Source organism: Chiloscyllium punctatum, chromosome 40 (genome assembly GCF_047496795.1).
Source record: "Chiloscyllium punctatum isolate Juve2018m chromosome 40, sChiPun1.3, whole genome shotgun sequence".
NCBI lineage: Eukaryota > Metazoa > Chordata > Chondrichthyes > Orectolobiformes > Hemiscylliidae > Chiloscyllium > Chiloscyllium punctatum.
Window position 1 is genome coordinate 2,100,234 of NC_092778.1, and position 27,836 is coordinate 2,128,069.

At 42.0% G+C, this 27,836-nt stretch overlaps 1 protein-coding gene across 7 annotated transcripts in view; it reads left to right on the forward strand.

The window, feature by feature from the left end:
- The first annotated feature begins 335 nt into the window (after positions 1-335).
- The window catches only part of arhgap17a (Rho GTPase activating protein 17a), a 131,126-nt gene continuing 103,625 nt past the window's right edge, over positions 336-27,836 (forward strand). For 6 of the 7 annotated variants that reach the window (XM_072559152.1, XM_072559153.1, XM_072559149.1 and 3 more), the window contains exon 1: positions 336-421. The gene's annotated coding sequence lies outside the window, so the exon portion shown is untranslated. The remainder of the gene's footprint in view (positions 422-27,836) is intronic. The other variant, XM_072559150.1, reaches the window with a different exon arrangement.

Below are 27,836 nucleotides of genomic sequence, written 5' to 3' on the forward strand. Positions count from 1 at the left end.
TCACCCCGCACCCTGCTGCTGCTGCTGCTTTTGTTGTTGTTTAGCCTCCCGCCCCCTCCCCTCCCCTCCCCTAGTAACGGAAGTGGGAGGTAGGAGGTACTTCCGGCTGGCCCTCAGTCGGTTGGCGGTGCTACCTTGGTGTGAGCGGGGAGTTTGGAGCATCCTCGCGCGGACCGTGTGTGTGTGAGGGAGGGGTTTACCGGGAGGAGGGAGGGAGGGAGGGGAGGGTGTAGAGCCGCCGGGGCGGAGGCCCCGAGTGTCCGCACACGGACAGCCCCAGGATGTGCCCCGGGGCCTGGAGACTCTCGCTGTGAAAACTCTGCTCTTCAAAGGCGAACTTCCAAGTCGGGCCGGCCCGGGAGAAACCATGAAGAAACAGTTCAATCGGATGAGGCCAGCTCGCCAACCAGACTGTGGGAAGGTAAGCGCCGACACTGGGAACTCCCCGCGGCCCCGGGGGGGTGAGGGGCAGAGGGGGGGGGGGGTGAGGGGCAGAGGGGGTGGGGGGGTGAGGGGCAGAGGGGGGGGGGGGTGTGGGGCAGAGGGGGGGGGGGTGTGGTGTCCGGGGGACCGAGTCTGTAACTCATCCGGAGAACTCGTGGGAGTCACTGCTGCAACTTTCGAGGACTGGCTTGTTCCATTGATTTCCGATTTTAAACAACCCCCCCCCCCCCACCCCCTCACACCCCCCCACCCCCCCACCAACCCCTCACACCCCCCCCACCCCCCACACCCCCCCCACCCTCACACCCCCCCCCCACCCTCACACCCCCCCCACCCTCACACCCCCCCCCCCACCCTCACACCCCCCCACCCCCCACACCCCCCCCACCCCCCCACCCCCCCCACCCCTCACACCCCCCCCCCCCCCACACCCCTCCACACCACCCCCACCCACACACCCCCACACCCCCACCCCCACCCCTCACACCCCCCCCCACCCCTCACACCACCCCCCCACCCCTCACACCACCCCCCCCACCCCTCACACCCCCCCCCACCCCTCACACCCCCCACCCCTCACACCCCCCCCACCCCACGCGCTCCTGCTGCAGTTATATTCAGGCCGCTTGCACCAAGATAGTTTCGGGGCATCAGTTTCAATCCTCTCTGAAGAACTCTAAGTTCCCCTCCGGACTGGGGCCAAAGTATGGCCTCAGCACAACTTGCGGGGTTGTCAGTTTTGGTGTTTTCTCTGTGTGACAGTTGTCTGGAGATTGTGCTGTGGTTTTATGTAAAGCAGTAAGGTAACGGCGGATCAAGTGTTGGGTGGTTATTACAATGTCGGCGACTTGCAATGCAAATCAGATATTTAAGTAAAGTAGATGGTTGGCCACTGGTGTGACTCCACTCTTCCTTTTGAGGTGATATGTCTGCTCGTTAAAACGTTACCCAGAGCCAGTCAGACGTTGTGCGAGCGCAAAGTTTGGTCAACTCCGAGTTTGGAACGTCCCTAAACAGTCTTGAGGAAGTGACCGCGGAAGTGCGTTTAAGTACAATAACTCACGTGTTGCGGTGCACATTGTGAGCGATATGGTTGGATATGTACTTTCGATCCTCGGATATTGAAATGACAGGACTTTGGAATCAACATACAGGACGTCCATTACAGCGCTGACTAAATCCTGAATGGAAGAAGGGATCCACAACAGACAGTAAACTTTTTTAGCAGCCAACCTGTCTCCGGACCAGATTCCTGCTCTGTCTAGTTCTGCTAGATCAGATGCTTCCTGTTTGTCAAATTAGTAATCTGGGATATGGTTGCCTGGCCACCTTTATAGCTCCGGTTTCCCCCTCGTCTTGATTTGCCTTGTGATTTTTTTGTAATCAGCAATTTCCAGTACCACAATTTTTCGAACAGTGCCTATTTCATTCCTATTCGCGATGGAGTGCAGTACATTGCCACTTCTATAGTACCCTACATTACGACTGTTACTTCGCAGCTTGCAAAACTGAAAAATTAAAATTGAAGAGAAAGTGTAAATTTGTTTTTTGTTAATTAAAATTGCGCGAATTACACCATATTTGATCAGCGTCCAGAAAAAGGCAGTAAACGTTGTGAATATGTACACTTAAAGTGTGTATTGAACAGTTGACTCTTGTCAATTGAATCATCTCTCGTTATGATACGGTCATGCTACTGGAGGGAGAAATAACCCAGTTGTATCGAGGATAACTTTTTAATCAGACCTATGTATTGTTAAAAATCTGAAAAGTTGAGGCTGAAATTCAAATGTCTTCAGTGTCATAAACATGAGATTATATTGGATCTATTTTGATATGTTTTATTGAAATCTTAAATTGTATTGTTGCTAAGAACTTGTTTGCAGCAAATTTTAGTTAGCATGAAATGCCTGTGGAGGAAACAAATCCATGAGACCAGATCTGCTAACTGTAGCATGGGCTTCTGTGCCAATTTTGCAATTTAAATCTGTTTTCCTCAGGGAATTTGTTTCAATTATAACTGTGAGTTGTGTGTTGGCTTGGTAACTTGAGGCAAGGTCTTGTGTTGACTGTCATTATTTTGTCAGGAAGATTGTGACAATTAGTAGCAACACAGCTATACACTTTAACGGTGGATGCTTTAAGGGATATGAAATGTACTAAATAGCAGGCTCTAGCAACCTTAATCTGACTGCGTATTTGTTCCATAGATGGATTGACTGGTATTTCATCTGTGTCTTGAATAACCTTTTAAGGTCTGCCTTTCTGCAATGTACCTGGTTGAGTCTTGGTTACAATGAGACCAAAGCACCCACTTGACATCTCAGCAGGTTTGAAAATAGCAAACGTGAAGAAAGGATGAAGACAGAAAGCCAGTTTGTAGGCCAGTTTGTGAAAATGTTGGAAACAGTTATTAAAAAGTTTATAACAAGCAACTTAAACTCCCAATTCATTCTGGAAGAATCAGTATGATATTTGTAAAAGGGAAATCATGTTTGACTAACTTATTAACATTCTTTAAGAAAATAACAAGCAGTGTAGATAAAGGGGAACCTGTGGATGTACAAGACTTAGATTTCCAGAAAGTATTCAAGAAGGTCCCACATCAAAGACTACTTGCATAATAAGAAATCATATGATAGGGGAAAACATGTTAGCATTGTTGAAAGATTGGTTCAGTAAAAGGAAATAGTAGGAATGTGTGGATAATTTTCATTATGGCAAGGTATGACAAGTGGAGTGCCATAGGGAATGGTGCAGGGCCCTCAGCTATTGACAATTTATCTCTGACTTAAGTGAAGGGTCCAAATATATAACAGCTACATTTGCTGATGACATAAAGGCAGGATTGCAAGCTGTGACGAGGACGTAAGGAGTCTGCAAAGGGATATATACAAGTTGGGGAAAAATGACAGATGGCGTGTCATTTAGGCAACTTTGAACTTGTCCACTATGCCAGAAAGAAGAGAACAGCAGCATATTGGAGAGTCATACAGCACGGAAACAGGCCATTCGGTCTCACCAGTCCATGCCGACCATAATCCCAAGCAAAACTAGTCCCAGCTGCCTGCATTGGCCCATATCCCTCCAAACATTTCTTACTCATGTACTTATCTAAGTGTCTGTGAAGTGTTGTAACTGTACCACTTGCTCTGGAAGTTCATTCCACACGCAAACTTGTCTCTGTAAGATTATTTAAATGGAGATGTGGGACCTTTAACATTAAATGGTCTTCCATTTAAGGCTGAGATAAGGAGAAATCATCTCTTTGAGGGTCATGAGCGTTTGGAATTATCTTCTCTCGTGAGGTCCATGAATATTTTTATAGCAAAAGTAGATATATTCTTGACTAGCAAGGGTGACAAAGGTAGTCAGAGAGTAGACAAGAATATGCAAATTGTAACAACAGTGATTGTATCGCAGAATTGAATTACAAAATTGCCTATCCCTACTTCTCAGCACCGTATGATAGACAGAACTAAGAGATTTTACACCTGATGACTCCGCTGAAAGATGTCAGTCTTGCTCCATACAGTTGTGAATGGTAATAAAAATTGAGATATTTGTGGAGCTTCCTTCACTGGTTAATTATTTCAATGATAGAAGAACCCAATACATCAGTGCATAAGCCAAGGCTGATGTATTGCTGCCATCTTCAGCTGGAAGCATTGAATGTGATTCTGCTTCCTTCTCAGTTCCAGCAGCTCAGATACCAGTATTCTGTTTCTTTCAACTCTCTCCACAAGATAACGAGGGACTGAAGGTGCTGGTTTCTACAAAGACTATGGGCCCTGATGACTTCCTAACAGTACTGCTGCAGTTTTGAATTCTAGGACTAGTCTCATCCCTGGTCAAACTGTTTGAGAACAACAGCAATACTGGAATCAAGCAGCTGCTTTTCAATTTTGAGCAGCATTTACCCTCATTCTCCTGAATCATTGGCTACCTAATGCTAACTGGGGAAGGCAGATCAAAGGCCTTTTCCTTAGGATAGTTCCTAGTGCTGGCCAAGGTGCTATCAATAGATCCAGGTAGCAGACTGTTGAGAAAGTAGTTAAATCTGACTGCCTGTCTCTCTTCTGTGGTTACGTTTGTGTCTAAGTGACCATGGAGAGAGAGCACATGGTGTTCGCTGGCTTGAGGCTTTCCAAGCTTTGAAGTCTAGTTCAAAGTTTGGTAGAAGATTTGTAGCTCGGGTGCTCGTTGTTGTGGTTCTGTTCGCCGAGCTGGGAATTTGTCTTGCAAATGTTTCGTCCCCTGTCTAGGTGACATCCTCAGTGCTTGGGAGCCTCCTGTGAAGCGCTTCTGTGCTGTTTTCTCCGGTATTTATAGTGGCCTGTCTCTGCCGCTTCCGGTTGTCAGTTCGAGCTGTCCGCTGTAGTGGCCGGTATATTGGGTCCAGGTCGATGTGTTTGTTGATAGAGGCATGGCACTCATCCACAGACTCTAGGAATTCCCTGGCTGTTCTCTGTTTGGCTTGCCCTATAATGGTAGTGTTGTCCCAGTTGAATTCATGTTGCTTGTCGTCTGTGTGTGTGGCTACTAAGGATAGCTGGTCGTGTCGTTTCGTGGCTAGTTGGTGTTCGTGTATACGGATCGTTAGCTGTCTTCCTGTTTGTCCGATGTAGTGTTTTGTGCAGTCCTTGCATGGGATTTTGTACACTACATTGGTTTTGCTCATGTTAGGTATCGGGTCCTTTGCTCTGGTGAGTTGTTGTCTGAGTGTGGCTGTTGGTTTGTGTGCTGTTATGAGTCCTAGTGGTCGCAGTAGTCTGGCTGTCAGTTCAGAAATGCTCCTGATGTATGGTAGTGTGGCTAGTCCTTTGGGTTGCGGCATGTCCTCGTTCTGTTGTCTCTCCATTAGGCATCTGTTGATGAAATTGCGAGGGTATCCGTTTTTGGTGAATACTTTGTATAGGTGTTCCTCTTCCTCTTTTTGTAGTTCTGGTGTACTGCAGTGTGTTGTGGCCCTTTTTGAATAGTGTCCTGATGCAACTTCGTTTGTGTGTGTTGGGGTGGTTGCTTTCATAGTTTAGGACTTGGTCTGTGTGTGTGGCTTTCCTGTAAACCTTTGTGGTGAATTCTCTGTTCGGTGTTCTCTGTACCATCACGTCTAGGAATGGGAGTTGGTTGTCCTTTTCTTCCTCTCTAGTGAATTGGATTCCTGTGAGTGTGGTGTTGATGATCTGGTGTGTGTTTTCTATTTCTGTGTTTTTAATTATTACAAAGGTGCCATCCACGTATCTGACCCAAAGTTTGGGTTGAAGTTGTGGTAAGACTGTTTGTTCTAACTGTTTGAAGTCTAGTGTGCCATACCACTATTGGAAATTACATCTTTAAATTTTTACTGTCGTTAAAAGTGCTTCTTTCACATGAGGACCTTAATTGGTTATTGATGCCAAAAGAACATAATACTGACATTTACCTGACAATGTGCAAAACGTATCCAAGAATGTCTTGCTCATGAGCAGGATAATTCCAATCCAGACATTTTTACTCTATCAGTCTACTCATGATCATCAGCAACGTGATGGACGATGTTTTTGACAATACTATCATGTAGCATTTACTCAGATATGACTTGCTACTTGGTAGTTGGTTTGGACTATGTCTGAGTCACTCAGCTCCTGACCTGTTTACACCCTTGATCCAAACATGGCCAAATGGTTGAGCTCAAAAGGTGAGGCAAGAGTCATTGCTCTTGATGTCAAGGCAGCATTTAACACAGTGTGGTAGCAAAGAACTCTTTTTAAAAAAATGTTAAAATGAATGAGATTTGAGGAAACTCTGATTTGGTTGGAGACATACTTATGACAAAGGGAGATGGTTATGGGTTGTTGCGGATAATGACCTCAGTTCTAAGACATTGTAATGGGAATTCCTGAGGGTAGTGTCCTGGGCCCAAGCATCTTCATCTATGGTCTTCCCTCTGTGACACCTTAACTGGGAAGAGTATGCTGATAATGTATCCTGGTGTTTCACTGCTGTTACAATGTGTCTATTGTCAATTGGACCACAAGATGGCCAATGTGCCTGACTACTAGACTGGACAAAAACAATTTGCACTAGTTTGTTATAAACAGAAAATAATTATTTATTGTAAATATATTTAATCCTTTCTTTTTGCTATCATTTGATAAAGTTACTAATTTGTCCTCGGGCAACATAAACTGTAACCCTTTCAAACTCAGAATATGTACACGCACATTCATGATGTAAACAGAAAAAAGATTGTTCAACACACAAATTATGGGCAGAAGACTATCATCTGGGAAATCAAAAGTCTAAAGATCAAAAGTCAAGATCGCAAGAATGCTTTACAGACAAACTGACAGAGACAATGTCATTGTTCACCTGGTCCAGTGGACCAATTGTTAGAACTATTTCTTTTAATCTTTATTTCTTTATTTTCTCTCACATTTGCTGTGTGTTCTGCAACTTTCAAAGGTTTGACTCCATTCTTAGCTGCAGTGTGCAGACTGGACTTGAGGGGCCGAATGGCTCAACTTCCACTCGCATGTCTTTACTTCGACACCTATGTCTTATGGTCTTAGTGTCTTATTTGCAAGTCTGCTGTACTTCCTGTCCAGAAAGTATTGCTTTTATTGGGGTAACAACTTCACATTTAACAAATGGCATGGGCTACCATCGTCAGTTTTCCCAATTTGAGTGGAGAGAATGAGTATTTTTGTATTGGACTCTTCAACCGCATGAACATATACAGCTAGATCTGATGTTGCCTTCATTTTGACATTCATACACATTTGCCAGCAAGAGTCACTGGAATTACCAATTGACTTTTGTTAAATTCCCAGGCCCAGCATGTAAATTCATTTGCATCACCTCTTTTATGTTTCCAGTCAGCAAGCACAGCATAAAGTGGGATTGGCCAGACTTTCAGCTTTGTGTTACTGCCCTTATCTTTTAGTTAGATCTGTAGGAAAAAAATTCATGACATAGATTAAATTGTAATATGCTATTGCACTGTCAGTACACTTGTACAAAAGCGTTATAAATTGCACCAGAATATTTGTTCAGATTTTGTTTTTTTTCTGTTGCTTAGCTAATTCAAAGATGACAAACCATTCTTATCTTGGTTTCCTGAGAATCTTTTATTAGTTTAGAAATTATGGCATTTGACAGCGTTTAGTGTTATGGAGTGCTGGCTCTACCATCAGCATGACATTGTACACCACATTTTAAATAATTTATTTCACTCTGCTGAAGATAAATGGACTGGATTACTATCTGCTCATCAGTGCATGATCTCACTTAACGACTGAACAATGTAAATTTTATAGGTGTGGCAGTTAAATGCAAAATGTATGTAATGATCATAAGTTGTCACGTGTACTCAAAGCAAATATTTCTACATTTCCGAAAAGTATGTAAAACCACTTCTTGTTTGAGAGGCTGAGATGGGTTAATTCTTGGGCACTCTGCTGCATACCCATTTAGCAACAGTGAAACATTGCATCACTATGACCCAGAAGGGGGTCATTTGCTCCATCAAGTCAATGTAGGCTTTCTGGAGAGTTATTTAATCAATCCCATTCCTCAGTCCATCACATAAACCAGCCTTCCATCCATATCTCCTGCTGCCTCACGAAATCACAAACCCCCCCCCCCCCCCACCCCCCACTCCAGTTATACTTTCTTTCACCATCTTCCATTGGGCAGAAGACAAAAGTTTGATTACACGTCCGAACAGATTCAAGAACAGCTTCTTCCCCACTGTTATCAGAGTTTTGAACAGACCTCTGAATTGTTATTATTGATCTTTTCTCTCTGTATGTAAAAAGGGAAACAAGGGAGAGAATAGGACCCCTCAGAGATCAGCAAGGTGGCCTTTGTGTGGAGGCACAGAAAATGGGGGAGATGCTAAATGAATATTTTGCATCAGTATTTACTGTGGAAAAGGATATGGAAGATATAGACTGTAGAGAAATAGATGGTGACATCTTGCAAAATGTCCAGAATACAGAGGAGGAAGTGCTGGATGTCTTGAAACAGTTAAAGGTGGATAAATCCCCAGGACCTGATCAGGCGTATCCAAGAACTCTGTGGGAAGCTAGAGAAGTGATTGCTGGGCCTCTTACTGAAATATTTGTATCATCGATAGTCACGTAAGGTGCCGGAAGACTGGAGGTTGGCAAACGTGATGCGACTGTTTAAGAAGGGCGGTAAAGTCAAGCCAGGGAACTATAGACCGGTGAACCTGACCTCGGTGGTGGGCAAGTTGTTGGAGGGAATCCTGAGGGACAGGATGTACATGTATTTGGAAAGGCAAGGACTGATTAGGGATAGTCAACATGGCTTTGTGCGTGGGAAGTCATGTCTCACAAACTTGATTGAGTTTTTTGAAGAAGTAACAAAGATTGATGAGGTCAGAGCAGTAGATGTGATCTATATGGACTTCAGTAAGGCGTTCAACAAGGTACCCCATGGGAGACTGATTAGCAAGGTTAGATCTCATGGAATACAGGGAGAACTAGTCATTTGGATATAGAACTGGCTCAAAGGTAGAAGAACTGGCTCAAAGGTGGTGGTGGAGGGTTGTTTTTCAGACTGGAGGCCTGTGACCAGTGGACTGCTACAAGGATCGGTGCTGGGCCCTCTACTTTTTGCCATTTACATAAAAGATTTAGATGCGAGCATAAGAGGTACAGTTAGTAAGTTTGCAGATGACACCAAAATTGGAGGTGTAGTGAACAGTGAAGAGGGTTACCTCAGATTACAACAGGATCTGTACCAGATGGACCAATGGGCTGAGAAGTGGCAGATGGAGTTTAATTCCGATAAATGTGAGGTGCTGCATTTTGGGAAAGCAAATCTTAGCAGGACTTATACACTTAATGGTAAGGTCCTAGGGAGTCTTGCTGAACAAAGAGACCTTGGAGTACAGGTTCATAGCTCCTTGAAAGTGGAGTCGCAGGTAGATAGGATAGTGAAGAAGGCGTTTGGTATACGTTCCTTTATTGGTCAGAGTATGGAGTACAGGAGTTGGGAGGTCATGTTGTGGCTGTACAGGACATTGGTCAGGCCACTGTTGGAATATTGCGTACAATTCTGGTCTCCTTCCTCTCGGAAAGATGTTGTGAAACTTGAAAGGATTCAGAAATGATTTACAAGGATGTTGCCAGGATTGGAGGATCTGAGCTACAGGGAGAGACTGAACAGGCTGGGGCTGTTTTCCCTGGAGTGTCGAAGGCTGAGGGGTGACCTTATAGAGGTTTACAAAATTATGGGGTATGGATAGGATAAATAGACAAAATCTTTTCCCTGTGATCGGGGAGTCCAGAACTAGAGGTCATAGGTTTAGGGTGAGAGGGGAAAGATATAAAAGAGACCCAAGGGTCAACTTTTTCACGCAGAGGGTGGTACGTGTATGGAATGAGCTGCCAGAGGAAGTGGTGGAGGCTGGTACAATTGCAACATTTAAGAGGCATTTGGATGGGTATATGAATAGGAAGGGTTTGGAGGGATATGGGCCGGGTGCTGGCAGGTGGGACTAGATTGGGTTGGGATATCTGGCTGGCATGGACGGGGTCTGTTTCCGAAGGGTCTGTTTCCATGCTGTACATCTCTATGTTTCTATGTTCTCTGTAGCTGTAACATTGTATTCTGCACTCTGTTCTGCAACCTGATACTTTTTATGCTACGATCTGTCTGTAGAAGACAACACCTTTCACTGTACCTTGATATATTGACAACAGTAAATCAAATCAAAAGTAGACTTTTAATTCTTTTAAATGTTCATTGAATTTCCTTTGGAGTAATTGTCTCTTCTAAAGGCAGTGAGTCCAGAGTCATTGCCATTTCCTAGGTCAAAGGGTTCTACCTCTCATTTACGCTGTGTTTTTTGCCTCCGACCTTAAAGCTGTATTCCTTAGAGCTTCCACCATCACCTCACAGAGTCAGCTTTTCCTCCTGTGCCTTTCCTAAACCTGTCATAAAATTGTAAATCTATGTTGAATCTCTCCTCGATGTCCTTTTACATCTGTATGTTGAAGGATGAGTATGAATCTGATAGCTGTACTCACAAGACAGGCATTTTGGAATTTTCCTGGTCATTGTCTATATAAGTGTTTATCCTTGCGTACATTTGTGGCTCTTTTGCTGATCTTAACCCTGCTGTCACGTGAAACTTAAATTTATGACATTGTTACCTCTGACTTGATTTCTAGGGAGGAGAGTGTTGGTGAACTTCTTCCTTCTCCATAAAACTCAAATCTGATTTTCAGGAAAAATACATTGACACCACCTTAAGAAAGATGTTTTGGCCTTATATAATGAGTTCAGTGTAGATTTATCAGAGTGATGTCTAAATTCCAAGAGTTAAATTGAAAAAAAACAGAACAGAGATTGGTCTAAGGATGTGGAGTAGGTCATTTAGGACTGAGATGAGGAGTTTCTTTACCCAGAGAATGGTGAGCCTGTAGTATTCTTTGCCACAGAAAACGTTTGAGGCCAGAATATTTTAATGTTTTTATGAATGAGTTACATATAGGCCTTAGGGCTAAAATGATGAAAGGGTATGGAGAGAGAGCAGGAGCAGGGTACTGTGTTGGAAGGTTTGCCATGATCATATTGCGTGATAGAGCAGGGTTGAAGGGCTGAATAGCCTATTGCTGCTACGTCTCTGTTTGTTTGACAGATTACTCAATACTTAAGGGAATGGGATGGAATAAATTAAAAGTTTTATGTTGATTTGGGACCTAAGACTCTAATAATCTAAAAATTAGAGCCGGAACCTTCAGGAGTCAATTTAGAAAATTGTCCCATATTACAGATGGAAATTCTTTGCATTTTCTACATTTCTGAATTTTGTTTTTTGAAGTTTTCCCAACTTGAGCCACTCTCCCTTTGTAATGCTTTTTCTTTGCAAGTACGTAATCCAGCAAAGTCTGATTCTGTTATTAGTGTGGATTTCACCCTAGATTACAATACATATATGAGTTGAATTGACATTGAAATGTTGAGGTCTGTATGATGATTAATGTTAATGCATTTGTTCCCAAGTTAAAAATCACACAACACCAGGTTATAGTCCAACAGGTTTAATTGGAAGCACACTAGCTTTCCGAGCGACGCTCCTTCATCAGGTGATAGTGGAGGGCTCGATCGTAACACAGAATTTATAGCAAAGATTTACAGTGTGATGAAACTGAAATTATACATTGAAAAATTGATTGTCTGTTAAGCCTTTCATCTGTTAGAATACAGTGATAGTTTCACTTCTTTCATGTGTAAATCACATTGGTTCCCAGTCTTGATGGTAAGAAAAGTAAAAAAGGGAAAAAATAATATTTCTTTGTAACTTGAAGTTAAATTATTTCACCCATTTTGAAACAGACCAGAAGTTATAGCAGTTAGTGCCATATCATCTGTGACTAATTTTGTTCAGCAAAGGTATTTGGGGTGGGTAAAAAATGAGTATTTGGAGTTAGGTTGCAGATTAGCCATGTTCTCATGAGTAACTGGCTTGAGCCAACTGACTGGCGTCTGTTCCTGTCCTAACCGTATTCTAAACTATACTATTTAATTCACCACCACCCCTGCTCGAACTCGCTTACACTAGCTTCTTGTTTCAATGTAGCTGCTGTTCAAAATACATTTCACTGTTGTTTTCATATCCCTCTGTGGTCTTACCTCTCCCTAACTCCATAATCACCTTCTGCACTACAATTCTGTCAGATTTCTCATATATGTCTGGCACCTTGTGCATTCCCTAATTTTGATTATACTATTGACAGCTGCATTTTCAACCACCTAGGCCCCAAGCTTTGAAATTCCCTCTGTAAACTGCTCCTCCTTTTAATGCGTGCATGACATGCTGTTTTGGCCAACCTTTTTGTTTTCCTACCTTAATGTCTCCTTATGTGAACCACGACTTGCTAGTTGACACTCGAGTGTTTGGGATGTTTTACTATGATAAAGGTGCTTCATAAACAAGTTGTTGATCTTGATCCCTTGGGCAACTGATGCTTTGTCTACAAAGGAGTACTGAGCTTATGAACCAGATGATGATTCAGGGTTATAGAGGGAATTGACTATCTTTTTTGGTTCTGGTTGCTGATTGAGATGTTTAATATTACTATTTTGATGTATGTTAAAAGTTTACAATATGTGACAGCATCTAATTTGTTTTCTTTACGCCATCCCCCAACAGGAAGGTGCACACCCTGTCTGGAACATCAGTCAGAAATGCAACCTGTTTAATATGTTGCTTGGACAGTTCCATTTTCCTCTTGTACCTATATTCCTTGCAAGAAATTAGTTTGCTTGAGGGCAAAGGAACTGCTGAAGTTTCAGGTGGGCCAATTTTGTCCATAAGCTGATGATGATGTGACCTCTTGGTACTGTGAGAAGTAAGAGCACTTGAGATCTTGAACACGTAATCTAAGTCAGGGCTGGATCCTTAACAGAGTTTTGAATTCTGAGGCAGCGATGGTTGTCTTGGGAGTTCTGACTGAGTTATAATTAGCTGTCCTTCACTTGGAACAGACCCCTTGCCTCTCAAATTCTACCCAACCCTGCTCCCTCCGTTCTCATTGAGGGGTTGGAGCAATTTTCCAGCCTGAAAATGGCATCATGTTTTGAACAAAGATTGGGAAGCACTGATCCAGGTTGATGTTCCAAGAGAGTATTGCAGGAGTGGTGTACTGTTGAAGTAAAGGGTTTTCTCATTCGATGCAGTTTGAGAAATTATTCTTTCATGTGTGATGTTTGACCACTATCCCGACTGCCTATTGCTACAAATCAGATTCTTTGTGTGAAATGCTTTGAGACGTTTCAATGTGATAATTTCCTTTTTAAATGTTTTGTGATTACAAACATGTGCATTTGGGCAACTGATCCCCATTTTAACATTGATAAGTTTCACTGAGACACCTACTTCATTGCATTGAGCCTCCCAAAAAATAAATCTTTGTTTTTTTTCATAATCATTGGGGCAATTTTACCTTAATGGCTAGTAATTTGGGCGGCACGGTGGCACAGTGGTTAGCACTGCTGCCTCACAGCGCCAGAGACCTGGGTTCAATTCCCACCTCAGGCGACTGACTATGTGGAGTTTGCACATTCTCCCCGTGTCTGCGTGGGTTTCCTCCGGGTGCTCCGGTTTCCTCCCACAGTCCAAAGATGTGCAGGTCAGGTGAATTGGCCATGCTAAATTGCCCATAGTGTTAGGTAAGGGGTGGATGTAGGGGTATGGGTGGGTTGCGCTTCGGCGGGGCGGTGTGGACTTGTTGGGCCGAAGGGCCTGTTTCCACACTGTAAGTAATCTAATCTAATCTAATCTAATCTAATTAAATCCAAGTATCACTTTTTGCGATTATTTGTTTGAGTAAAGTTCTGAGTTAGATCCCTTGCTGTCTAATGAGTCAATATGAAATTTGCAAAAATAAGTAAGCAAGAAAAGTCATTTAGCTGAAGTAATTTGCCCTGCTGAAAGAGACAGGAGAAGGTAATTTGTCCAAATGTTCCCAAATTATCTTAGATTCCTGTTTGGATTAATAAGTGCTTTCAGATGTGTAGCTGTGAAATTCCTTTCCTTAATGTTTCCAATTTTCTCTCCTCATTTTATCATGCTTATGAAAATCTGCCTCTCTGACCAAATTATTGATCAGCTCTCCAAAGATTTCCATATGGGTAAATGTTAAACTTTTGCTTTTGCTTTTCTTAGTAGGAATGTTGTCCTGCATCAAAGGTACTCTATAAATGTATAATGGAAGGAGGATGGTGGTTTGCAAACTTCATGGTACGGTTCCTCCTCAACTGACATAAAGTCAACAAGATGAACAGCAAAGAAACAGACACTTCAGTCCAACTCCATGTCAATCAAATATCCTAAATTCATCTAGTCCCATTTACTGGCATTTAGCCCATATCCCTCTAAACCCTTCCTATTCATGTACCCATCCAGTTGCCTTTTAAATGTTGTAATTGTACCAGCCTCCACCACTTCCTCTGACAGCTCATTCTACACAGTCAGCAGCCTCTGCGTGAAAAATGTTGCCCCTTTGGTCCCTTTTAAATCCTTCCCCTCTCATCTTAAGCATATGCCGTCTAATTTTGGACTCCCCTACCCAGCAGAAAGACCATGGCTATTTACCATCTCCATGCCTCTGATGCTCCAGAGTAAATAACCCCAGCCTATTCGACCTCTCCCTACTGCTCAAACCCTTCAATCCTGTCAACATCCTGGTAAACGTTTACTGAGCCCTCAAGTTTAACAACATCTTTTGCCCAAAATAATTAGGTATACACTTGATTTAAGTGAGAAAATTGTGCATTGTACATCTTTTTATTCAACTTGTTCAGAAATGTTATGACACATGTCTGGGGCATGGGCAACTGGAACCCAGACCTTCTGAGCCAGAGGTAGGGACAATACCACAATGTCACAAGAGCCCTTCTTGAGTTGTACGACATGGAAACAGACCCTTTGATCTAACTCGTCCATGCTGACCAGATATCCTGAATTAATCTAGTCCCATTTGTCAGTATTTAGCCCATATCCCTCTTAAACCCTTTCTGGTCCTATACCTATCCAGATGCCTTTTTAAATGTTGCAATTGTATTAGCCTCCACCACGTCCTCTCGCACTCGTTCCATACACAGATCACCCTCGGTATGGAAAAGTTGCCCTTTAGGTCCCTTTTAAATCTGTCCCCTCTTGGCTTAAACCATCTGCTCACTTGTTTTGGACTCCACTACCCCAGGAAAAACCCTTTAGTTATTCACCCTATCCATGCTGCTCGTGATTTTATAAACTTCTGTAAGTATAAAATGTACCAGCCTTCAATGCTCCAGTGAAAATAGCCCAAGTCTATTCAGCCTCCCCATATAACTCCAACCCTGGCAACACCCTTGTAAGTCTTTTCTGAACCCTTTTAAGTTTCAGAACATCCTTCCTATAGCAGGGAGACCAGAATGGCACACAGTATTCCAAAAATGGCCTACTGAATATCCTGTATAGCTGCAGCATGACCTCCTAACTCCTATACTCAATGCTGATCAATAAAGTGTTTTGCGTTGTAGACTGATTTCTGTGCATGAATGCCTGACCTTGACTGAGGTAATGTAGCATTGTTGGAGGTGAAAAACCACCTTCAGATGCAATCTCGAGATGGGGGATGTCGTTTTCCCCTGCAGTAAAAGACGAGTATATTCCTTAAAGCTTTCAAAAGCCTGCAAATGATCATGTGTTGGCATCGGGTTGGGAAAAATGAATCAGTAACTCGGTTCGCTCCTGTCAGTGATCTATTAGCACACTGTGGAGCTGGTTCATCAGTAAAAGATGATCCTTGACTTAGGATAATAATCTTCAGTCTATTCCATTTGCTTCCCTAGTTGTTCCTTGCTACCATTTTGATCTTTTCAATTTGATATTTTCTGCAATTTGATCACAATTCTTTTTGCTTTAATAATTAACCTCACTCCATCCTTGTTACGAAAATCAGATCTGTCATTATTTTGATAAAATGTGAGCGGAGACTTTTCAATCTGATTTCGCTCCCTGTTGGGTGTTCTAGTGTTGATAAGAAGTGTCTCCTATCCCTCCTGATGTCTTTACTGATTGTGGCCTGTGAATCACGCAAGAAGTTACAAAGCCGAGGAAACCATTCTGCTACCTGGAAATGCAGAGTGCTAACACGTTTTGTATTTTTGTGGGACTTAGCATCTAATGTAGTTCTTAGCATCTTTCTGTCTGTTTTGATCATGTTTTATTTCTTCTATTAGTGTTGCCTTTAAAGGGGCATTAGTGATTATTCTGGTTTGGCAATAAAGCAACACATGTCATTGACATTGGTTTATCAAAACAGGTATACAACAGAATGGGTTCCTGCAGTCAAACACGTGCTAACTCAGCCTGGTCTCCAAGTGTGGATCCTGCTCTTTTCATCCAAAACAGCTACAGAGAGTTGAGAAATTTGTGCCAATAGTAACACTGATTAAACTAGGAGGGAGAGGATGCTGTGTCATAGGTCCTGTGAGAAAATTGGAATTTATTTTAAATAAATCAAATCTTTCTTAAATTTCTAATTACTTCATGTGAAGTTGTGAAGTATTCTGACTTTTTAAAAAAAAGCCACTTTAGCTAAAGTCTCTCCTAGCATTTAATGGTTTGAAATTCATTAATATGAGTTTGGACTTATCTGTTTTTGTGAAGTTTTCCCACATTTTCAGTAGATATTCAGTACATTTCTGTGTTCCAGTTGAATCTCCCATTGCAGGAATCTCTAATTACTGTGCAGCAACAACCTTTGTACCTGGTGGAATATTAATTTGGTTATTATTTTGGCTTCCTCAATGAATGTAGTTCTGTAATTTGTTGGGCCACTATCTGCATTACGTTTAAATTCTGTTGAATATGATGCACCTGTTAACTTCTAATAAGATCAACTTCATTGTTGTAGAGGGAGATTAATTTACCACTCAAAATGCTGCATTCTTGTCTGGAAGATAGTCAAATTATTCCTGGCTTCTAAAATTCCATCTATGGTAACTTCCTGAGTGCAAGAATCCCTTTGCTTATTTTGTACTGAGCAAATTTGAAATCATCTGTTGGGAAAAGGAACAATTTGTTTTTATCACCCGGTGTTGATGTCAGTATTCTCAGGTTAAATGCAGTTTAGTTTAGATGTAATGTTCTTGCTAATTTGTTCCAGCAAATATCTGTAGTCAGGTATGGTATGAGTTAAATGCAGAATGTTGCCGTTATACTACTGAACACTTCATTATCAAGTTTAGCACCAGTTTATTTCTTCTGCAATACAATAACATTACATTGTAGAATTTCAAATGAGCATTTCGTTCTGCACTGTCTCTCAGAATTTCACTGAGTTTTCCTCTGGCCTCTTAAATGAGTGTGACAAAATTTTTAGTTCTCTATAGTCTTATTCCCTTGGGCTGAAGTTATGTTAGAAAGCACCCATACACTGGAGTATTTTACATTCTGACTGGCTTGCTGACCAACATTGGGATCCTAATCTGCTAAAATGTTCAATTTATAACAGTAAGATTCAATGCCCAAGGCGTTTGTGTGTACAACTACGCCTCTTCTTTTCCCCCCCCCCCAAAAAAAATCTTAAATCTGTAACATTTTCCAGCCCTGCAGCTTTGAGAACTTTGCATTTCCTCAAACATCATTGATTTTCCTTTGCTCCTCATAGCCATGTAATTGACTGTCCATGCCTTGAGCTGCTCCCCCTCATCCTCACCTCTTTCCCCTCCCCCCCCCCCACCACCACCACCTCTGTCTCACCAGCCCTCTGTCTGACTCTGACTCTTCAGTATCTGCAGGCCTCATTATCTCCTTGGTCACGTTTTACCTGCTAGTGCTCCTGAGAAACAGTGGGGAAATTTGACTACATTAATAACAACAACAGCTTGTATTTATATAGATACCTTTGTCATAATACATCCCCGAGGCAATTTGCTGTAATCATAGCAATTAAATAATTGGTTTTATAGGTTGAAGACGAGAAAGTTATGAAAGTGGAAATAGGCAATCTTAGTAGTAATGGCAGGAATATGAGATCAGCAGCTCATCTTGAGTGTGCTATATTAACAAAGCTATACAAATGTAAGTAGAAATCATGGCTCATTTCAAACACTCAACTCAAAGGTGAAAATGTGTTGACTCCTGTGCCATTCTATTCTCCTTGTCTCTGTTTCTCTTCATGGTTATGCCTAAATGTTAAGGGCTGATGTTCCTTTTCCTGCTGCATACATTCTGATAACTGCTGTGATAATACAGAAGTGATGTTTCCTTTGGAATCTTCATTGAGAGTTTTATTTCGATAGACCAACAATAATCTTTCGTAAGGAATCTGGTTGATAGATCTCATTATTTAAAAACTGTTTTAGATATTTTAATTGATCAATTGTCAACTGATGAAAGTATTTTTATTTTATGATTTGGAGATGCTGGTGTTGGACTGGGGTGTACAAAGTGAAAAATCTCACAACACCAGGTTATAGTCCAACAGGTTTAATTGGAAGCACTAGCTTTTGGAGGGCTGCTCCTTCATCAGGTGGTTGTGTCCAACCACCTGATGAAGGAGCGGCGCTCCAAAAGATAGTGCTTCCAATTTTTATTTTAAGTTGTGACCAGTACAATGATAGGACTAGAGAAATGGAGCATTCCTATAGCCTCTGTCATAACAAGGTTGATGAATAGAGTGCGATGGATGTTGTCCATATGGATTTTAAGAAAGCGTTCAACAAAGTAAAAGGCTTGTTTTAAAAAATAAAAGAACCTTGTGGAATTCGAGGGTCAGTATCGAATAGATTAATAGGCTTAACGATGGAGAATCGAAACTTGTGATGAATGGTGACCACAACTTTGCTTTTTTTGCTACATAGGGAGTAGAACGTGGAGAGAGCAGAATTGCAAACATTGTCAACGATGGTAAATTTGGAGCAATGGCCAACAGAAGATGATAAGAATTTACTGCAACAGGACAAAGCTCGGCTAGCAGAGTATGAAAAGCTAGGTAATAAGTTTAGAAGCAGAACCTCCAAGGTGGTAATTTCTCAAGTAATACCTGAGCTACATGTAAATTGGCATTAGGTGTAAATTGGTATTAGGCACAAATAAGGTGAGAGAAATAAATATATAGTTCAAAGCCCTTTGTGGGCACAGTGGATTCCACTTCATAGGGCAGTGGCACCAGTACTAGGAAAGTGGTGTCTGTATTGTTGTCAAAGCCCATGCCTGTACCGTACTGGGACTGGTGTTCTTGCAAGCTGCATAACTAGATATGTGGAGAAAGCTTTCATAAAAAGGTGTTGAAGGATCAATGTAGTAAATGAAGGGATGGGTTTGAAGCCAAAGAGCAAAATAGCGACGTGGGACTTGAAGGTTAGGCAATTTATTCATTATAAATTGACTAAACTTAATTCATTAATGCAGGGGTTACTGGACAGGTGATGTGTTGTAACTGCAGGATGTGGGTGCTTCTGGATATCAGTGTGATCAAATCAAAACACATTTGCAATGAATGTCTGCAGCTGTAGGAACATTGGTTTAGAGTCAGTGGGCTGGAGGTTAAGCTACAGAGGTTGCAGCACAAGGTGGGCAGGAAGGAACAGACAGCAACAACCAAAAAATATAGCACCATTCAAGACTAGCTATTACAAAGATGATAAAATGTTAAACCTAATTGCTCTGGATTTTATTCTAATATTTGTAGAAATAGTAAATTAATTAACAGTCCACACTGAAGTAAGTAAAGATTTGATAGCCACGATGAAGAAATGACTGCCAAATGGCAAGGATTGAGTCCTGAGTGTTGAGGGCTCCTGACATTGAAGATGAACAGGGGCTAGGTAACGGTCAGGTAGCTGCATACTTAAAGCTGGCAATTCTGGTCTCCTTCCTATCGGAAAGATGTTGTGAAACTTGAAAGGGTTCAGAAAAGATTTACAAGGATGTTGCCAGGGTTGGAGGATCTGAGCTACGGGAGAGGCCGAACAGGCTGGGGCAGTATTCCCTGGAGCATTGGAGGCTGAGGGGTGACCTTATAGAGGCTTAGAAAATTGAGGGGCATGGATAGGGTAAATAGGCAAAGTCTTTTCCCTGGGGTTGGGGAGGCCAGAACTAGAGGGCTTAGGGTGAGAGGGGAAAGATATAAAAGAGACCCAAGGGGCAACGTTTTCACGCAGAAGGTGGTACGTGCATGGAATGAGCTGCCAGAGGAAGTGGTGGAGGCTGGGTACAATTGCAACATTTAAGAGGCATTTGGATGGGTATATGAATAGGAAGGGTTTGGAGGGATATGGGACGGGTGCTGGCAGGTGGGACTAGATTGGGTTGGGATATCTGGTCGGCGTGGACGGGTTCGACCAAAGGGTCTGTTTTCATGCTGTACATCTCTATGACTCTATGACTTGGATTAGGGGAGTGGAAACAGGCAAATTTGCAGGTGACAAAGCTAGTTAGGAAAGTATGGTGTGAAGAGAACATAAGGTAAATATAGGTTAAGTGGGCAAGCTAAAATCTGTTAGATGAAGCATAATATGGCAGGAAGAATTTTTTAAAAAGCTGAGTTATGTTAATGAACAGCAACTTCAGACTTCCAAGGTGCAGAATAATTTATGCATGTAGTACAAGTAAATAAGGTGGCTTGTTACAAGAGAAATTGAATGTTAAAGTAATGAGGTTGTGCATCAGTTATACAGGGTATTGGTAGAGTCTTAGCGATGTACAGCATGGAAACAAACCCTTTGGTCCAACTCATCTAAGCCGGCCAGATATCCTCAATAAATCTAGTCCCATTTGCCAGCATTTACCCCATATCCCTCTAATGACTTTCCTATTCGTATATCCATCCAGATGCCTTTTAAATGTTGTAATTGTACTGGCCTGTCTACATGAAAACGTTTCCCCTTGTGTCCCTTTTCAATCTTTCTCCTCTCACCTTAAACCTATGCTGTCTAGTTTTGGACACCCCCGCCCAGGAGAAAAGACCTTGGCTATTCACCTTATCCATGCCCCTCATGATTGTATAAACCTTAAGAAGGTGACCCCTCAGCCTCTGCTCCAGGGAAAATAGCCCCAGCCGAGATGCTATAGGAAGGATAGAAAAGGAGGCACGAAAAGGGTGGGGTGGGGGGGGGGGGGGGGTGCAGGTGGCGTTTTTGATTGAGCAATACATTACTGCTTCTCTAGGGAAGATATTTCTGAAAGATCATCCAATGAAAATATATGGGTAGAAATTACAAATAAGAAAGGAAAGATCACTTTGAGATTGTACTATCGGACCTCCAATAGTAAAAGGAAAATTGAGAAACAAATATATAGGGAGATCTCAGAGATACGTAAGCATAATAAGGTTACAGTAATCGAGGTTTTAAATTTCCAAGCGTTGACTGGGGCTACCATGTTGTTAAAGGTTTCAATGGTGAAGAATTTGTCAAATGTGTTAAAGAAAATTTTCTTTATCTGTATATGGATGCTCCTACTGGAGAAGGAGCAAAATTAGATTTTTTTTGGCAATAAGGCAGGGCAGGTGACTGAAGTAAAAGGGGGAGAACACTTTGGGCCTAGCGATCATAATTCTATTAGTTTCAAAATGGGTATGAAAACAATAAGCCTTCCATAAAAGTTAAAGGTTTTAATTGGAGTAAGACAAACTTTAATGGTATGAGACACGAACTTTCAGAAGTTGATTGGAGTAGACTGTTCGCAGGTAAAAGGATGTCTGGTTAGTGGGAGGTGTTCAAGTGTGTGATGAGAGTTCAGAGGCATTTTGTTCCTGTGAGAGTGAACGGTAAGGCTGGTAAGGTTAAGGAACAATGGATGAATGAAGGTATTGAGGTTCTCGTCAAGTATAACACAGTCTCATTTTAGATATAGACAACTTGGTTAATTGATTCTCTTAATATAAAGAGTGTAGCGGTATTCTTAAGGGAGAAATCAGGAAGGGAAAGAGGGGATATGAGATAGCATTGGTGGATACGATTAAGGATAAACTGAAGAGACTGCAAATACATTAAGAGCAAGAGGATAACTATAAGAGAGGTAGGGCCTCTTAGATCAAGGAGGTCGTCTTTGTATTCAACCCCAGGTGATGGGAGAGATACTAAATGAATATTTCACATCAGTTTTTACTGTGAAGAAAGAAATGGAGTCGAGTGGATGCAAAGAAATAAACTTTTTTTTAAAACAGTTCACATTACAAAAGAGGTAGTTTGGGAGGGCTCAGATCATATAGTTGGATATATCTCTAAGACCTGATCTAATGTATTCCAGAATATTGTGGGAAGTAGGAGACCCTCTAGAATTATTTGCATCATCTATAACTACAGGTGATGTACCCGAAGACTGGAGGATGGCTAATGTTGTACAGATAGTTCTCATATAAAGTGTCTTTTGGCAGTGCAATTTGGCTATTACATCGCTGAATAATTAGGGAACGGTATTTTTGATTATGTTTACCTCTTTTTGCAATAGCGCGATTCCAGTGGCAGTTGTTTTGCACACTTTATTTTGCATGTGCCAATGTCAGCACCAAAGTCTCCACGCCAATTTGCGCATGCATTGCTGTCAGTGTGTGTGAGAGGTAAGTATGATACATTGAGCAGCTTCATCTCAAAAATTAAATTAAGGGATGGTCATCGCTCTCCCTCTTGAGAGAAATCCAGCGGTGTTCCACAGGGATCGGGTCTGGGTTCTCTCTTGTTTGTCAGTTATAAAGAAAGGCTGGAACTTTTTTCACTGGAGCGTAGAAGATTGAGAGACAATCTGATAGAAGCTTATGAAATAATGAGAGGTGTAGGTACAGCTAGTGGCAGTTATTTTTTCCCTAGGATGGGGGATTTCAAGACTAGAAGGTATATTTTTAAGGTGAGAGGAGAGAGATTTAAAAAGGACATGAGGCAAAGGTTTTGCTCAGAGGGTGATTTGCCATGTGGAATGAACTTCCTGAAAAAGTGGTGGATGAAGGTACGATGACAGCGTTTAAAGGATAGATTTGGATATGTAAATGAATAAGAAAGATTTGGAGAGATATGAGCCAGGAGCAGGTAGGTCTGACTAGTTTAGTTTGGGATTATGTTCAGCATGGACTAGTTGGATTGAGGGTCTATTTCCATGCTGTAAGACTCTATTCAGCCTGTCCATGTAGTTCAATCCCTCCAATGCTGGCAACTCCCTTGTAAATCTTTTCTGAGACCTTTCAGGTTTCACAATCTCGTTCCTGTAGTAGGAAGACCAGAATTGCACGCAGTATTCCAAAAGTGACCTAACCAATGTCCTATATAGCCACAACATGACCTTCCAACTCTTATATTCAATGCACTAACCAATAAAGGAAAGTATACGAAATGCCTCCTTCACTACCAAAATTGGAGAATAAATTTTTCTGAAGGTTGTGTGACTTTGGCATTCTCTGCCTCAGAAGGTAGGGGCATGTTTTTGACTATTTTTAAGGCATATGTAGATTTTTGTTAAGCAAAAGAAATAAATGGTTATCAGGATGAAATGGGAACGTAGAATTTCAAACATGAAACAGATAAGACATGAGCTTATTGAACGACAGGGCAGGTTCAAGGTACCTAATGGGCTATGTTTGCTCCAAATGCATATGCTCGAATGTAAACTATGTGTAGGAACAGAGAGACTCTAGAGGTGCATCTGCATTGATATTTGAAGATGGAAGGATATAGAGAGCAAAACACATGAGATCTGGGGCTCCATAAGTCGATGCATCGAGTTTCAAAGCAGGGATGTTGCACTGAACCTTTAACTTCCAGAGTAAGTGGTGGATGCAGGTACAGTTACAGTACAGAAAGGCATTTCGATCAGTACATAGAGTCATTAAAGATGTACAATATGGAAACAGACCCTTCGGTCCAACCCGTCCATGCCAACCAGATATCCCAACCCAATCTAATCCCACCTGCCAACACCCGGCCCACATCCCTCCAAACCCTTTCTATTCATATACCCATCCAAATGCCTCTTAAATGTTGCAATTGTACCAGCCTCCACCACGTCCTCTGGCAGCTCATTCCATACACGTACCACCCTCTGTGTGAAAAAGTTGCCCCTTAGGAATCTTTTATATCTTTCCCCTCTCACCCTAAACCTATGCCCTTTAGTTCTGGACTCCCCGACCCCAGTGAAGAGACTTTGTCTATTTATCCTATCCATGCCCCTCATGATTTTACAAACTTCACTCATGTCCCCCTCAGCCTCTGATGCTCCAGGGAAAAAGCCCCAGCCTGTTCAGCCTCTCCCTATAGCTCAAATTCTCCAACCCTAGCAACATCCTTGTAAGTCTTTTCTGAATCATTTCAATTTTCACAACATCCTTCCGATAGGAAGGAGATCAGAATTGCATGCAGTATTCCAACAGTGGCCTAACCAATGTCCTGTACAGCTGCAATGTGACCTCCTAACCCCTGTACTCAATACTCTGACCAATAAAGGAAAGCATACCAAACGCCGCCTTCACTATCCTATCTACTTGTGACTCCACTTTCAGGGAGCTATGAAGCTGCATTCCAAGGTCTCCCTATTCAGCAACACTTCCCAGTACCTTACCATTAAGTGTATGACTCCTCCTAAGATTTGCTTTCTCAAAATGCAGCACCTCACATCTATCTAAATTAAACTCCATCTGCTACTCTTCAGCCCATTTGATTAAGATCCTGTTGTAATCTGAGATAACCACCTTCGCTGTCCACTACACCTCCAATTTTGTGTCAACTGCAAACTTAATAACTATACCTCTTTTGCTCACATCCAAATAATTTTTATAAAGGGTATTGGACCAGCATCGATCCTTGTGGCACTCCACTGGTCACAGGCCTCCAGTCTGAAAAACAACCCTCTGTCTTCTATCTTCGAGCCAGTTCTGTATCCAAGTCGCTAGTTCTCCCTGTATTCCATGAGATCTAACCTTGCTAAGCAGTCTCCCATGGGGAATCTTGTCTAACACCTTGCTGGAGTCCATATAGATTACGTCTACTGCTCTGCCCCTCATCAATCCTCTTTGTTACTTCTTCAAAAAGCTCAATCGAGTTTGAGATATGATTTCCCATGCACAAAGCCATGTTGACTATCCCTAATCGATCCTTGCCTTTCCAAATACATGTACATCCTGTCCCTCAGGATTCCCTCCAACAACTTGCCCACCACTGAGGTCAGGCTCACTGGTCTATAATTCCCTGGCTTGTCTTTACCGCCCTTCTTAAAAAGTGGCACCACTTTTGCCAACCTCCAGTCTTCCAGCACCTCACCTGTGACTATCGATGATACAAATATCTCAGCAAGAGGCCCAGCAATCACTTTCCTAGCTTCCCACAGAGTTCGAGGTAACACCTGATCAGGTCCTAGTGATTTATCTACTTTTATGTGTTTCAAGACATCCAGCACTTCCTCCTTTGTCATGTGGACATTTTTCAAGATGTCGTTATCTATTTCCCTACATTCTATATCTTCCATATCCTTTTCCATAGTAAACACTGATGCAAAATACTCATTTAGTATCTCCCCCATCTCCTGTGACTCCACACAAACGCCGCCTTGCTGATCTTTTAGGGGGCCCTATTCTCTCCCCAGTTACCCTTTTGTCCTTAATGTATTTGTAAAAAAACCTTTGGATTCTCCTTAATTCTGTTTGCCAAAGCTATCTCATGTCCCCTTTTTGCCCTCCTGATTGCCCTCTTAAGTATACTCCTATGCCTTTCTACTCTTCTAAGGATTCACTTGATCTATCCTGTCTATAGTCGACATATGCTTCCTTCTTTTCCTTAACCAAAACCTCAATTTTTTTTAGTTATCCAGCATTCCTTATACCTCCCAGCCTTCCCTTTCACCCTAGCATGAATATACTTTCTCTGTATTCTCGTTATCTCATTTTTGAAGGCTTCCCATTTTCTAGCTGTCCCTTTCCCTGCAAACATCTGCCCCCAGTCAGCTTCCTGTAATTTAGAACTTCACTGTTTAGATCTGGTCTATCCTTTTCCATGACTATTTTAAAACAAATAGAATTATGGTCACTGGCCCCAAAGTGTTCCCCCATTGACACCTCAGTCAACTGCCCTGCCTTATTTCCCAAGAGGAGGTCAAGTTTTGCACCTTCTCTAGTAGGTACATCCACCATACTGAATCAGGAAATTTTCTTGTACATGCTTAACAAATTCCTCTCCATCTAAACCCTTAACACTATAGCAGTCCCAGTCTCTGTTTGGAAAGTTAAAATCCTGTACTATAACCACCCTATCATTCTTACAGATAACTGAGATCACCTAATAAATTTGTTTCTGAATTTCCTGCTGACTATTGGGGGGCCTAGAATACAATCCCAGTCCCACCCAAATAACTTCCCTGGATGTATTTCCAGGAATATCCTCCCTCAGTATGGCTGAAATGCTGTCCCTTATCAAAAATGCCACTCCCCTCCTCTCTTGCCTCCCTTTCTGTACTTCCTGTAGCATTTGTATCCTGGAACATTAAGCTGCCAGTCCTGCCCATCCCTGAGCCATGTTTCCATAATTGCTATGCTATCCCAGTCCCATGTTCCTAACCATGCCCGGAATTCATCTGCCTTCCCTGTTAGGTCCCTTGCATTGAAATAAATGCAGTTTAATTTATCAGTCCTACCTTGTTCTCTGCTTGGTCCCTGCCTGCCCTGACTGTTTGGCTCGCTTAATTTCTCAACTGTACCAGTCTCAGATTGATCTCTTTCCTCATGAATAAGAAATGTTTGGAGGATGTCGGCCAAGTGCAAGCAGCTGAAACTACTTTAGTTTTGGATTATGATTGGCATAGCCTGGTTGGACTGAAGGCTATGTTTCCATGCTGTGTGACTCTAACAACTGTATCATATCCATTTTGAGTCGCCACCTTAAGAAGGATATGAGGGCCCTTGGGAAAGTGCAAAACAGATTGCCAGAAAAGGTTAGGAGATTTTAGTTGAAAGGTGATGGTGAAGTTCTTCTTTCAGCACAGGAGATTAATAAGAGATTTGATAGATATTGCCAGACTATGATGGTCCTGGGTAAGGTAGACGAAAAGAAGAGTTCCCATGAGCTGATGGGGCCACAGACTTGTAGTATGGGTCAAAAAATGCAGGAGGAAGAACTTTGTCATATGACTGACAATGACCTGGAACACTGTCCTTTGTAAACATAGGAGACAGAAGCAATCCAAAAGGAGATATAACTGCATGGGTGGAGGGGAATGGGACTGACTGAACTATTTTGTGGTGAGACAACCTTACAGTGGACTTGAAAAACTTTCTTCTGTGCCTTAAATGAATAAGGGCTTAACAATTCTTGTCTCAATCGACTGCTTCTAGAAATGCACCCAAAGCTTTATCTCAACACAACTTTTATGGACATTAAGTGGACTTCTGAGTCTGCAATGTGACAGGTAGGGTGCAAGCTGGAAATGATCCGCCCACCTTATTGATTAAGGCTAAAAAAAAGCATGCAGAGGTTTGTCTGAATTTGACCTTCAGCTAATATGATGTTTGAGATCCACCCTTTAGCCTTTATTTGCCCTGAGGCAAGAAACATTGGCTGCATTCAGGAAAACCAGTTTAGCCCCACAGGTGATCCTGAAAGACATGAAGGCCAAAGAAAACGTGGTACCATCTTAAAATATTATTTCTTTTTTGTGGAACTCCAAAACCCAATAATCAAAAAAAGCAGATCTCTGACTGCCAACTCTTGCTAATGCCATTTGAGTTTTTTAGTTACCATTTAAACTTGCTGAACCAGTTCTACTCCCAGGACTGTGCAGAAGATGTTTTGTTTGTGATGGTGGGGGATAGTGGAAGGTGAACATTGTGCAAGGCTGTGGCACTAACCCTTGGGCTATAATCCTGGTGCATCTAGTCTGGCTGTATATTTCACATGACTTAAAA